Here is a 14,356-nt window from a genome sequence, read left to right as displayed (position 1 = left end):
TAATGAGCTGTGGAACAGTGACTCTCAATCCTGGCTGCACATTAAAGTCACCCTGGAAAACTTAAAAATAACATACCAAGCCAAACCTCAGATTAACCAAATCAGAATCTCTGGGAGTGAGTCCTAGATCCTTATAGTTTCTCGAAACTCCCCAATTAATGCAGATGCACTGAGGGTTTAAAAACATATGGCAGATGATATGCCATAAAAGTGAATAGCTGAGGCAAAGGACAAGAGCAGTAGAGGAGAGGAAGTCAAGAGACCAGAATACCAGAAGGATCATCTGTGTGGATACTGTAATCACCAATAATCATAACTGGAGTAGTAGGAGAGTACCAGTGAGCCCCCGAAGATAAGAGAGAGCAAAGAGAACACTTAACCCATGTCAATAGGAGGAGCCACCACTCAAGAACTCCATGGGGAAGTAGCACCCTCAGGGGAGAGGTAAGTTTACTGAAAGCAAGAAGATATTCATGTTTAGAGAAGAGGTTAAAGATAAAGGGAGTTTTGCAGATGACTGACAGTGAACTCCAGAAGGCACAGAGAAAGGGTTCAATGGTCATAAAGGGGTGAAAATTGGGATCAGACAAGAGAGACGAAGGAAAGAAAAGATCCAGACAAAACTACTGGCCAGGAAGTCTCAGAACACAAGCACCATATTTTTTTTTAACACTACACAAAAACAACCACAGGAAAAGCTCTATGAAGTTAGGAAAATCTTCACTGAATCCCGCCACTTTCTAAAAGATTTTTTGAAATTAATTCCAAATAAAAACGAGTCACGGAAAGTATCAAGGTCAATTCCATATACTAAATTACAAGAAGAGAGAATAAGGGGCAGAATAACATCCCTACAGATGGCGAAAGCATGCCAGAAAGACATGCCCACATAACAGATCAAAGCTGTAACATGCTAGGGGTGCCTGGGTGGCTCAGTCAGTTAAGCGGCTGCCTTTGGCTCAGGTCATGATCCCAGCGTCCTGGGATCAAGTCCCAGGTTGGGTCTTTGCTCAGCAGGGAGTCTGCTTCTCCCTCCCCCTTGCTCTTGTGCTCTTGCTTGCTCTCTCTCTCTCTCATATAAATAAAATCTTTAAAAACAAAACAAAACAAAACAACTGTAACATGCTATTTCAAAATGAACTAAAAGACCTTAAGAGAATGACACAAGACATGAAAGAACAACAGATGTAAGAATTATAAAAACTCAAAATGACAAAACTCAAAATAATTAAAAACAAAAGGAAAGAATCATTCCAGAAATAGTGAATAAAAACAGATACTCCCTTAAGAAAAATACAAAGTAAAAAAGAAGAAAATTTTAAAACTCAAAGAGATTAAAAAGATTTGAGAAAAATTGACAAATATTGAAAACAAATAAGACTGAACATACAGTGATAGGAAGCCCTGAAGAAGGAAATCCAAGCAAAGGACAGAATAGTAAAAATAGTAATTAAAAAAAACTTTCCTGAAATAAAGATTTGAAACTACATCTTGAAAGAGCACAATGTATACCTGAGAATATCAACTCAGAACGACTAAAATTATTTTACTATACTACTACTAAACATTAAAGAATAAGAAAAAAGGGGGGGAAGGGGACTGGGGTCAGAAAGGGGGAAATACAGAACTATAGACAGGAGTCCAGGAAATGAGAGATGAACCGGCAGTACTGGGTTTCCCAGGCTATAAAAGGGTTAAAGTGCATAATGAGATTAGATCTAAAAATCTCAGGGTACATAAGGGTGGCAAGACTGCGCAGGAGATGAGGAACCAGTTACTTATAAAGAAAGGAGAATTAGACTGGCATCAGACTTATCTATTGCACAAGCTCGAAAACGGTGGTGTATATGTCATATAGCAGGAAAAAAAAGCGGGGGGGGGGGGGGATGATGATCCAAGAACACTATTCAGCCAAGATAAAAGATAGGCATTTTCACTCAAGCAAGGATTCAGAAATTGTACCACATCCACTGAGGAAATTATTCCAAATGTTTTTCTGGCATCCATAGTTTCTTTTTTTCCAGTCTCTACCACTCTCAGAGTTGGGGCTGGCAGTCAGAAATGGCTAAATCCAAGAACATCATATATGACCAGCCCTAGAAAGCTTTAAGAAACAAGGAATGCATATTTTGCCAACAAACACAAAAAAGGCCTCAAAAAGATTCAGGCCAATATTTCCAAACAATGAGCACTAGTACAGAGGCCACAAGGTGCTCATTAAGCCCAGAATAATCAAATACATCTTAAAAGATGCCAACTCTAAGTTAGACAGGCTCAGCCTTATCATCCATCCCAGTCTCAGGAAGTACACTTATTTCCATAGGGTCAAGAGTACCAGGCTTTAGCAACCAAAGTCCAGGAGTCAGGCCAAAGTCAAAGCTCAAGTCCAGGTCCCACAAAGTCCCCCCAAAGACTCTGGAAAAAAGGCTTCTATCAACTTTGAGGGTCAAAGAATTGTACAAAACTTGGACTACTGTCCACAAAGGCAGGCATCTCCCTATGCTATTTCGTATAAATACAATACAAAGTCCTCCAATTCATACCAAAAGAGAGAGGTAATCATATAGTTTTGATCTTATAATTTTTTAATATAATAAATTATGTTAATACTTAACTGTCCTTGCCTTCCTGGAATAAACTCTGATGTATTATCTTTTAAATACACTACTAGTTTTATCTTGCTAATATTTTATTTAGAATGTTTGCTTCTATGGGGCACCTGGGTGGCTCAGGTAATTGAATGTCCAACTCTTGATTTCGGCTCAGGTCGTAATCTCAGGGTCATGAAATCGAGCCCCACACTGGGCTCTGTGCTCAGTGGGGAGTCTGCTGGAGATTTTCTCTCTCTCCCTCTCCCTCCCCACACTTGCACATGCTCTCTCTAAAATAAATAAATAAATCTTAAAAAAAAGAAAAGAATGTTTGCTTCTCTGGTCATGAGTAAGAGTGGACTAATGTTTATAATGGCAAAAAAAAAAAGAAAACAATCTTAATGTCCATCAGTTGGGGAACAACAGAATAAATTATGGTGTAGTATGCTTTGGAATGTTATTCAGCTTTTTAAAATTAGATTTCCATTTACTAAGCTGGAGAGATGCCATGATACATTCTTAAAAGAATAAAGCAAGTTACAAAAAGCCTGTATGTGTGTGTATATACTTATATGATTTTGAGTGAGAAAAAGATGTTGAAAAATACTCAGTGTTGGTTAATATTGGCTACTCCAAGGAAGAAAACTGGAGAAGGGAGAGACCTGAGGGGAGAGGAAAATACTAACTTTTCCTTTATTCATCCCTATTTATTTTCGTGGTTGCAAGCAGAGTCTTACTTTCATAATTTTCTAATAAAGGTAGAATGTGGGGGAGAGAACAGTTATCTACTAAAAGTATGACAATTAACATTAGTTGACAATAAATGACTACCTTGCACCCAAAGACAAAATTAGAATTAAATTATGTAAAGCAAGGAGAGGAATTATTACGAAGTTCATTTATTTAAAAATACAAAACAATCTAATCTGGAACCAAAGTTGCATATAAGTGGTCTTTCTCAAGTACATTAAGCAAGACGTCTTCAGGATGAACTAGTTTTTATTTTATAACTAGCACAAACTTACCTGTTCATGAGTATTTTGACAACTAAGGAGAAAACTAAGAGAAAGTGAGTCAAAGAAAAATATTCAATGAATAACTATGCATGATACACTGATTAGCAAAAGTGGGCAAAATGTTACAGAAGTAATGGAAACTCAGGAAAAAAATGAGATTTTGAATAACTTGTTATTTATACTAAAGAAAGAGGGGTAAACTTTTTCTAATGTATTATTTTACACTGTAAACAGACAAGGCCTTTTTATTAAGTAAATCACAAAAGAAAAGCAACCACCTTAACTGATATCACACACAAATTTTTAAAAAAGAAAAATTACAAAAAGCTATCAACATGTAGCATGGGTGATGGGGGGATAAAGTTATCATAGAAAATTCCAGTTATTCACAGAAGTGAGAAATGTTATGACATTTACGTGATCGAATTGAAAAAAGAATTGTCAAAGGGCTCACTGTCTCAAGAAATGCCATGGTTTGCTATTTTATAGAGGAGAATAAAAACTAATTTTTTGTCAAGTTTGTGGTACTTAAAGGGAAATAGGCCAAAAAGGTATGCACACCAGGAGTCTGCCCAACAGCATCTCACCTCTAAAACTCTTTATTTTTAAATTTACAGTTATTTAAGAACTCTCTCTCAGCTCTCATCAAATCTTTCATAAGAGAAAATTTCAGGATACAAAATAAATCAGTAACTTAATTACCATGGGTCTTTTAAATGCCTGGCAAGGCTGAAAAGGAGAGCAAGACAAGATAACAAGGAAAAGCTGGACTCACAATGCTAGTAGAAAATTGTGGGGAGGAGTTGGGTGAAGCATGCATTAAATAAAGAGAAATCCAGGATGATTTCCAAGGCCTAATAAAAATGACCATTCCTTAAGTATTAAACATTGTCCTAAGGATTTTCACTGACATTATTTCACTTTGTCATCACCAAAACCCTGCAAGATAGATTTTAGCCCCTCATACATCTAGTAAGTGAGAGAGCAGTAATTTGAACCTGTTTTCATGATTCAAAAACTCACAAATTCATGTTCTTTCTACTATAAAACGGGTCTCACGATTGTAGGATTTCAAAAGCTTCTTACAACTGAACAACAGTATTGTCATTCTATCATAATGAAATGTGTGGGGCACCTGGGTGGCTCAGTTAGTTAAGCATCTGACTCTTGATTTCGGGTCATGATCTCAGGATCATGAGATAGAGCCCCCCTCAGGATCCACACTGAGGCCCCCTCAGGATCCACACTGAGCGTGGAACCTACTTAAGATTCTCTCTCTCCCTCTGCCCCTCCCCCCCAAAAACAAAATAAAATAAAGTAATGTCTGATAACTTCCAAAAGAAGTCTTTCTTCCTCTTCAAAACCCCAAGAAGAAAGAGCTAAGATTCTCTGATGCTAAAACAGGATTTGGGTATGTAGTAAATCTTCATCCCATATGTCTAATAAAACTAATTACCTTCATTCACCCTAATTCCCAATCTGGAGGAACCCTACAGAATTCCTTGGAATTGAAACAAAAACAGAATTCTAGAGTAACAACAAATACCCATCAAGCTTCCATAACCTGACTAGCTTTACCCTACCAAATTTCAGCAACTAGAGCTAGAAATTGTGGGATCCCATAACCCAAGATAGTAAAGGGCTAAAAAAAGACTTCCTTCATTTAAACAGAAAGAATTTGCCTAGATCTGAGGTAGATTCTCCATGACTAAAATGATTAAATCACAGTATCTACATACCCAGTCCCATTCCCAAGTTTAATAACTAATCTACTTATAAGGCTAGATCCATAGGTGGGGTTGCCATGGCAATTAAAAACTGGTGCCATATTTCGTCATGTTGTCAATCTCTATAATCGGATATCATCTGATATATTCAGATAATGATATGCAAGTACGGTATTACAGACAAGGAACTAAAGCATGGCTACCTAATCCAAAGATACCTGGTTGGAGTAAATAAGTTTTCCATTATTATTGCTTATATATATTGCTTTGTGAATTTTAGGTCTGCAATACTTTTGATATTTATAAAAAGGAATGTTTAAAGCACTGTTTTCCTTTAATTATTTTTTGTTTTTTGTTTGTTTTTTTAAGATTTTATTTATTTATTTGACAGAGAGAGAGACAGCGAGAGCAGGAACACAAGCAGGGGGAGTGGGAGAGGGAGAAGCAGGCTTCCCGCCGAGCAGGGAGCCCAACATGGGACTCGATCAGAATCCTGGGATCATGACCTGAGCCGAAGGCAGACGCTCAACGACTGAGCCACCCAGGTGCCCCCTTTTTTGTTTTGTTTTGTTTTTAAGAGTTTATTTATTTCTGAGAGAAAGAGAGAGCACGAGTGCGCCTGCATGGGGTGGGGGGGCAGCGCAGAGGGAGAAACAGACTCCCCGCTGAGCAGGGAGCCCTACCAAAGGCTCCATCCCCAGGACCCTGGGATCATGACCTGAGCCGAAGGCAGACACTTCACCGACTGAGCCACCAAGGCGCCCACTGTTTTCCTTTTCATGATACTTTTGCCACCTAATGAAAACAGTAAAACTTACCAACACTGACCAGTAAAACTTTAGGGAAGTGACAAATTTATTACACTGGGTTTTTCCCAGAATAGAATGAATATTAGGACACAGAATTCTGAATTACACTATTAGTTTTGATTTAAGGAAGAATATGAAATGTCCACCTTCAATTGAAAGACTACAATAGTAAAACTATGTATACATAGTACGAAGTCAACAAATATTTAAGTGAGGGGCGCCTGGGTGGCTCAGTCGTTAAGCATCTGCCTTCAGCTCAGGTCATGATCCCAGGGTCCTGGGATCAAGTCCCGCATCGGGCTCCCTGCTCAGCAGGAAGCCTGCTTCTCCCTCTCCCACTCCCCCTGCTTGTGTTCCCTCTCTCACTGTGTGTCTCTCTGTCAAGTAAATAAATAAAATCTTTAAAAAAAACACACACACACAAATATTTAAGTGAATGATTTAATGTGTTAATATTCTGCACAAAAATACCCCAATTTTTCCAATATAACTAATCTAACTCAACTCATTATGCCTTAAACACAAGATATCTGTATAACAAGCTAATATAAAAAATCAAGGTTTTTTTTTTTGTAACGATGATCTTTTTCAATACAAAATATGCATAAGAGAGACTGAGACTTGGGCAAACAAAGAAAAATGTTCTCATATGCTGTGCTCCAAAACTCCTTACGTGGGCTACCTCTTCTAAGAAAAAGGAATAAATCAATTAATATACTTTGTCAGAAACTTCTTCAGAGTTAGACATAATATGGGTGTCACACAGAGACTGTCAGATAAATCCCTACTAAGGCAAAATAGCCAATCTTTTTTCAGCAGACAGACAGAAGCAATTATGCTCTGCAAGAGCCTTCAACAGACATACCTGGTCTATCTCCAACTCTTGACGTTCAATGACCATTTATATAATAACCTAACGATTGGTAACTTCATCTATAAAGGCCTCGACAGTAAATATTTAGGTTTTGTGTGCTAGTAGGTCTCTACAGAAACTACCCAACTCTGTGGCTGTACACAAAAAACAGCCATAACCAATATGTAAATGAATGAGCATGGCCATACTCCAATAAAACTTCAGGAGCACCTAACGCTCAGTCATTAGGTGTCTGCTTTCGGCTGGGGTCATGATCCCAGGGTCCCGGGATCGAGCCCTGCATCAGGCTCCCTGCTCGGCCGGAAGCCTGCTTCTCCCTCTCCCTCTCCCCCTGCTTGTGTTCCCTCTCTTGCTATCTCTCTTTCTGTCAAATAAATAAAGAAAATCTTAAAAAAAAAAAAAAAAAAGATGCTATTCAAATAAACCAGGTGATAGTTTTCATGGTATTATAACAAATACTATTTATTTATACAGTATATTTATATGGTGCCTTCTCTCCAAATAATAATAGTATTTGTTAACTACAGGCACTCAGCAGATATGATAATGCTGAGCTTCAATTCATTCACAAAGGGAAAAAAAAATCCAAATAATTAAACTAGCTTCCAAACTATTTTATATTTGTTACCTTGATCAAACTAGCACTAGAAAAGTAAACAGCCATCTGCGACAGCTTGCTCTAGCTCCTTAAAATAAAATCTGGGAACCATGAGTAAAAATATTCCAGCTAACATTGGTGATTCTGTGTAAGTACATTCAACTACTATGCCTAATCACTAGGTCTCAGAAATTCAATTTTAATTCTATTGTAAAAGGAAGAAATATGACAAGGAGAGAACTTTGATGCATTTCTATTATGCACACTTGTCCTACCTTACATCTAATCAAGATCAACTATCCTAGGGATGCCTGGGTGGCTCAGTCGGTTAAGCGTCTGCCTTCAGCTCGGGTCATGATCCCAGGGTCCTGAAACTGAGCCCCTCGTTGGGCTCCCTGCTCAGCAGGGAGCCTGCTTCTCCCTCTCCCTCTGCCCCTCCCCGCTGCTCATGCTCTGTGTGTGTGTGTCTCTCTCAAATAAATAAATAAAATCTAAAAAAAAAAATCAACTATCCTAATATTCCCCTTTCAGAACTAGTACTGGCTTAGTATATGGTAGTCCCCTGCTAATCCACCCGCAGTCCAGAAGCAGATAATCCTCCTTCTGATGTATAGTCAGAACATCAATAGTAACCCAAGGCTACATCACATCGCCTACATCATTCACCTCATTTCATCTCACCACATAGGCATTTTATCATCTTGATAAAAGGATAAGAAGTCATCACAAGAATGAATTCAGCACAATAAGATAATCTGAGAGGAGAGACCACATTCTCATAACTTTATTACAATATACTATAATTGTTCTATCTTATTATTGTTGTTAATCTTTTATTATGCCTAATTTATAAATTAAACTTTATTGTAGGTATGTACTCATAGAAAAAAAACAGTATATATAGGTTTCAGTACTATCCATAGTTTGAGGCATCCACTGGGAGTCTTGAAATGTATCCCCCTCAGATAAGAGGGGATTACTGTACTTCTTCTAGGCTTACTTTTTTCTCCATTCAAAATAATGCATGCAAAATCTTTCAGAAAATATGAAAAGAGCAAAGGCATTTATGGGCAAATATGGGGAAAAGCCAGAGAGCCAGCATGGGACAGTCCAAAAATCAAACACGGAAGAGGGAAATAATCAAATGTTTAATAATGTTAGTAAAACTTTATGATAAAGATGCAAACATCAAATTAGGTTTCATAAATGAAGTATGCTAAAAGGAACTATCAGCCAATCTAAAATACACAGCATGACCTAAGTCTATGACAAATATACCAAAGTATATAAATATACATCTTGAATAAGTCTTAGTCATAATAGATTATCCTGAATTCCCTTATCAACAAATGTACATAAAAATGAAAGAAGTATTTGATTACATGAGCTTTACAGAATGGCAGAAAGTTTGGCTTACAGAAGAAAATAATTGTTACAAGTATAAGAGATGATTGTTATTCTTTTTTCTTCTTTTTTTTAGGGGGGAGGGGTAGAGGAAGAGGGAGAGAATCTTAAGTAGGCTCCACACCCAGCACATGAGCCTGACACAGGGCTCCATCTCACAACCCTGAGATCATGAACTGAGCTGAAATCATGAGTTGGACGCTTAAATGACTGAGCCACCCAGGGGCCCTATTATTCTTTATACTTTACACATTTTTATAAATATGATTTCATATGTAATATATATGAAACAATGTATAAGTGTGACAAAAATCTGAGCCAACGGTTATTGATGGAAGTGGTAAAATATACACAATCATCCATTTTTGTTACTTTTTAAAATAAAATAGATCATAAAAGTATGAATAAGCAGGAAAAATGGACAATTTCTCCTCAACTTTCCTTGAGAAAGTTAGCAGTAAAGATTTACTGGTGCTTTTAAAGAGATGGTATGTAGATCTCTGTGTGTGTGTGGTGTACTCTCTCTTTAAAAGCATCAGTAAACCTTTATTGCACACTATGTACACACACACACACACACACACACCCCAAATTACTTGAAAGTAACTTTCTATCTCTAAAGCCCCCCAAAACCAACCTCCATCACAAACATGTCCTTAAACACATAAAAAGTACAGATACTCCTCTACTCATAATCCCAGAGATAAATTACAAAAATAAATCCCGTAAGAGAAATGTTCATACTATAAGTAACTGTATTTTTGGTAAATCTGTAGGCTTAATATTTATGTGTCTTACTACTTACTTACTGAATTGAAACTCAACTCTTCCACTTGCCGGCTAAATCTGATTCTTGATTGTCCTATGCAAGTTATTGAACATCTCTGTGTTTCAGTTTCTCATCAGTAAAATGTAAATAACAGGACATACTTCACAGGGTGCTGAAACTGACTAAAACATGTATAATAGGACTGGCACAGAGTAAGTGCTATATAAGGGTGAGCTATTACGACTAGTACTTCTAGTAACAGTACTCCATCTTCCCAAACATATTCAAAACATTCTGGACAATTTGAATTACTGATTAAAATTAGATACTATCAAAAACAGACATTAAATCTGAAGCCTGATTAACAGTAAGTTTAAAGCCCTGCAACTCCGAAAAGAATAGATCATTAATAGATCCACATAACCACCCTGTCAAGAACAATCGGAGGAGAGCGGTTTTCCCAAGTGCAACTATCAATTTCTTCCCTTACACAAGGGGGCAGTGATAACAAGAAAAGAATGGGGCTCTGCAACACCTCTTCCTACAGACAGTAGGGGGTGGCAGTACATACGGCTTACAGTCAGAACAAAACAGGAAGACCCAACAGAACTGCTCTTTATTCTCCTCTGGCCCTCTCCTCTCTGCTTTAGCCCCAACATAGCCTCAAGGTGAGGGATGTATCTATAGAAAACACTAAAACCCAGTATTAATCACCAAGTAAAATCCAGTTTTGTCTTTAAAGCAAATGATCCCTCAGTGGCTGAATGTGGATGCAGGAGGAAGCCCATCAGTATGAATTTTCAGATTATCTAGCAAATTACTTACTGTTATTATAAGAACAACATTCTTCAAGCAAGTCATTCAATTCCTCTACAATAATCACAACATAAAAGACTAAAATCTCAATCATTAACTATATTCTAATGAACACAGCCAGATATTTCTGCTTGTTTCGTACCATACAGACACTCATTGAACGTACATATGTAAGTTATATTACATAGCTCACTGAACTATCTTTTGTTACTTCTGAAATTCCAGCTATTTTCTGACAATCCTCTCAAAACACAGATGTTCTTCTTAAATGGAAGTCACAATGTTTCGCAGCATGTGGGTAATTTCATATACAAAGATAGAGAGATAGAGAAAGAATATTTAATATTTTATTCTTGTGCTCACATTCCTAAGATGATGTACCTGGGAAACACTGACAGTATCCATGCTGCTGCTTTTTATGCTACATTTACTGTATTCAATTTTTTCCCCATTTTGCCGCCCCAACACCAAGAACATGCAAGAATAGATCACTACTGTCATTCACTGTAATTAACCACTGCAATAGCTTTTGGCTCCAACCCCTCAAAATGCCTGAAAATTTATCCCTTTTGTTCACCATATTGTTTTGTTTTCCTCATTCCAGATATTTTCACCTGTGTGAAAATGAAGACAGGGGCACACAGGAAAAAAATCCCTTTGCCTAATGATCTTGAACTCAGAATTATGATCAAGATGTGGTGTCTTTTTGTTTATTGTTTTTCTTTTCCTGGAGAGGAGCAGAGAACAGAGTGAAAGACACCCGAAACACCAAATCTTCCTAATGTTTATTATCATTGTTTATGTTTTGTGAAACCCATTTTACACAACTGAAATAAAAGACAGGATACAATTATATCAGTGCTCTCTCCAAGCTGACGGCAAAACCTGTAATTATTTTAGCCTTATTTTTTCTTTCCCATCTCACAACCAGACACAATATGCTTTTTCTTCTTTCACGTGGGTACGTACTATCTCTATCTCAAAAAATAGCATATCATAGCTCCTCTCGATTTCCTGTGATAAAATATCTAGCAATGAGCCTTATTAATCTTTTCTTACACTACATCTCCTTTCCCAGAGGGACTGTTAATATCGCACACAACACTTCTACCATGAATTTCAATGCTACACAGGCCAACCCACCCTGCGCCTTACCTGGCACATTTCACAACTACTTTTTATGCTGCATTCTGGGGGCACATTTTGCAACTCGTTCTGCACCACATTGCCTGCCACGTTTAGCAATCTGCCTCGCATCTCATCCTGGGTCCCCGTCATCTAGAGACTCTCTCGGTACCAAATTCCACGACACCTTCGGTGACACCGAAGTGACCGTCCCCGGCCCCATCTGAAGCCACCCTGAGTGCCACATTTGGAGCCAACCTTCCCCACACCTTGGACACCGGAGGCACTTCGCTGCCCGTTCCGCTGCTTCCCTGCTCGCCCCCGCCCCTCTCCCTGGAGCCGAGGCATTGGAGGCGAACGCCCCTGTCACTGAGGCGACCCCTCCTTCCGCCGCTCCCCGGGTCTCTTACCTGCCGCTCTGAGGGGCTCGCTGCAACTCCGGGTCAAGCCCCAGCCCCCGGGATCCCCAGTGAGGACCGCGCCGCCAGCCGGCGCCGCCCGCGATTCCCAGAGCACCTCGCTGCGCTCCGACGCCCGCGGTGGGTCTGCGCCCCGGAAAGGCGCGGCGGGGCCTCGCGGCGGGCAAGCGCAACCCGCGGCGGTCCTCTTGTCAGCGGCGGCGCGGGTGCAGGCTCTCGCCCCTCAGCGCGGCGGCGGCGGCGGCGGCGGCGGCGGCGGCTGCGGCGGTAGCGGCGGCGGCGGCGGCGGCGGCGGCGGACGCCTTGCTCCGCCTCGCGCGCGGCACAGCCGGGAGGTGAGCGCGAGGGGGATGGGAACGGGGGCGGGGCCGCCCGGAGGAGGCGCGGAGGGCGGCGGCGGGAGGGCAGCGCCGGCAGCCCCGAGCCCGGCGCTCGGAGTGCTCGCAGCTTCCCCCGCCCGGCGGGCGGCTCGCGCGAGGCGGCTGTGCCAGCGGGCCCCGCCGGAGCAGCGCGCCCAGCAACCCGCGCCCGGCCGGCCGCTCGCTAGCGCCGCCGCCGCGCCGGGGGCGTCGCACCCTCCCAGGCCGCCCGCAGCCCCGCCCCCTCCGGGCCGGGGTGGGGAGGAGCGCGAGCGCGGAGGGAGAGCGCGTGCGTGGGGGCGCGTGCGCGGTGGAGCGCGCGCGCCCCCGCCCCCTCCACAGTTTGGGGGTGGGGAGCGGCTGGGAGAGAGAGTGAAGACCGAACCCTTCCCTGCGCCGAGAGGTTGGGCCCTGACTGTGCCGCTCTGTGAGCTCTGGGCATTTCTCGTTTCCTCAGGGGGCTCTGACTGGTGGGGTCGAGGGTTTTGGTGGGGAAGAGGGGTGGAAGCTCAATAGCAGACAAGGCCCTAAATAGTTCGGCTCCGCCCCCGGAGGGGTGATGTCACTCTCGAGGTGCTGCTGCTGTCACGTGCGCCCACTTCTGGGCCTGTCCTCCTGCTTTAATGGGCAGAACGTTCCTCTGGATTTCCCCCACTTCAGTCACCTTACGTACACATCACTCCTGGAATCATCAAACCCTACATATGTCGGTTATTCTTTGCCTGATGCCCAATTGTAATATGTAAACTGCTTCAAATGCCACAGTTGGCTGTGGTGGGAATCAGAATGAGGTGCAAAACCAGCCCTGGGTGGGTAGGTGGGTGGGGAGGGAGGAGAGAGAAGGGAGACTATGTTATCTAGAATAATTGCTGAAAATTCACCGACCGCAGCTTGAGAGCTTGAGGTGAGGTTGTGACGCTGCTTCTGTCGCTGCCAGGCTGGACAAGAAGTAATGTGGTTTTAAGAGCTAGTAGGCAAGGCACGGAAAGCCACCACATTAAAGCCTCCTCAGAGGTCTTACTTCCCCCATTACCCTCCACCTAGATCCTCTTCCCCTTTTCCTTTCCCTTGCATCATAAAACAGCAAGTCAACTGTGGAAGATATCTGGACATAAATTTTTCCGTGGGCTGTAAGATGATGCAAAGCAATCACTATTACATACTCTGCCTGGCTAATCTTCCCGTCCATAAACTGAGACGACCTTTCCTGGTCATCTATTCCCTAATGAGACGCCATGATTGGAAATAGATGCCCCTAAATTACCTCAGTCAAGGAATCTGTGTCTGTGGTGTTCCCAAGATAGTTTTGTTTGTTTGCTAACAGTTCTTTGAATCTACTTCATCCAGGAGTTTCTTTGGTTTTTTAAAAATTAGTATTAACTTCAGAATAATACAGGAAATTGAATATGAAGCCATTTTCAACAGCTAGTCTCTATAATGAATGCTTGAAAAGTTAGAGCAGCTTTGCATACTACAGCTAAAATGGCAAGGTGAAGGAATGATATATGGAATCTTTTGGTGATAACTCCAAAAACTTAGATTACTCTAGCTATAACCTGTCTATGGTGATAGTCACATGGTAGTGATTATTTATGGGGGATTTGACAGGGCAGGAGGGAGCCTTCTGGGTTGCTGGAAATGTTCAATATCTTGATCTAACTAATGACTATAAGGGTTAATATATATGCAAAAAGATTTATTCATACACACAAAGAGGCACTACAACATTATCACGATCGGAATCTGGAAACCTGGGTTTAAATCTCAGTGTCACCCACCACTCACCAGCTATGTGACCTTAAGCAAGTCTCCAAGCCTTCTCTTCTTCATCTGTCTAATGTGGATGATG

The 14,356-nt window shown here is 41.2% G+C and overlaps 1 protein-coding gene and 1 long non-coding RNA gene across 11 annotated transcripts in view; one reads left to right on the top strand and one right to left on the bottom strand.

Moving 5' to 3' along the window:
* TANC2 (tetratricopeptide repeat, ankyrin repeat and coiled-coil containing 2) overlaps nucleotides 1-12,442 on the bottom strand; it is a 360,622-nt gene extending 348,180 nt beyond the window's left edge. For 3 of the 7 annotated variants that reach the window (XM_036116204.2, XM_036116206.2, XM_036116211.2), the window contains exon 1: nucleotides 12,140-12,441. The gene's annotated coding sequence lies outside the window, so the exon portion shown is untranslated. Of the gene's footprint in view, nucleotides 1-12,139 lie in introns of all 7 variants that reach the window. The other 4 variants (XM_036116207.2, XM_036116210.2, XM_036116203.2 and 1 more) reach the window with 2 other exon arrangements.
* Nucleotides 12,422-14,356, top strand: part of LOC144380876 (uncharacterized) — a 71,409-nt gene continuing 69,474 nt past the window's right edge. Inside the window, exon 1 of one of the 4 annotated variants that reach the window (XR_013445154.1) lies at nucleotides 12,422-12,483. This is a non-coding gene — a long non-coding RNA (uncharacterized LOC144380876). Of the gene's footprint in view, nucleotides 12,484-12,814; nucleotides 12,935-14,356 lie in introns of those variants that run through there. The other 3 variants (XR_013445156.1, XR_013445153.1, XR_013445155.1) reach the window with 3 other exon arrangements.

Source organism: Halichoerus grypus, chromosome 2, assembly GCF_964656455.1.
Source record: "Halichoerus grypus chromosome 2, mHalGry1.hap1.1, whole genome shotgun sequence".
Lineage (NCBI taxonomy): Eukaryota > Metazoa > Chordata > Mammalia > Carnivora > Phocidae > Halichoerus > Halichoerus grypus.
This window is presented reverse-complemented; position numbering and strand designations above follow the sequence as displayed.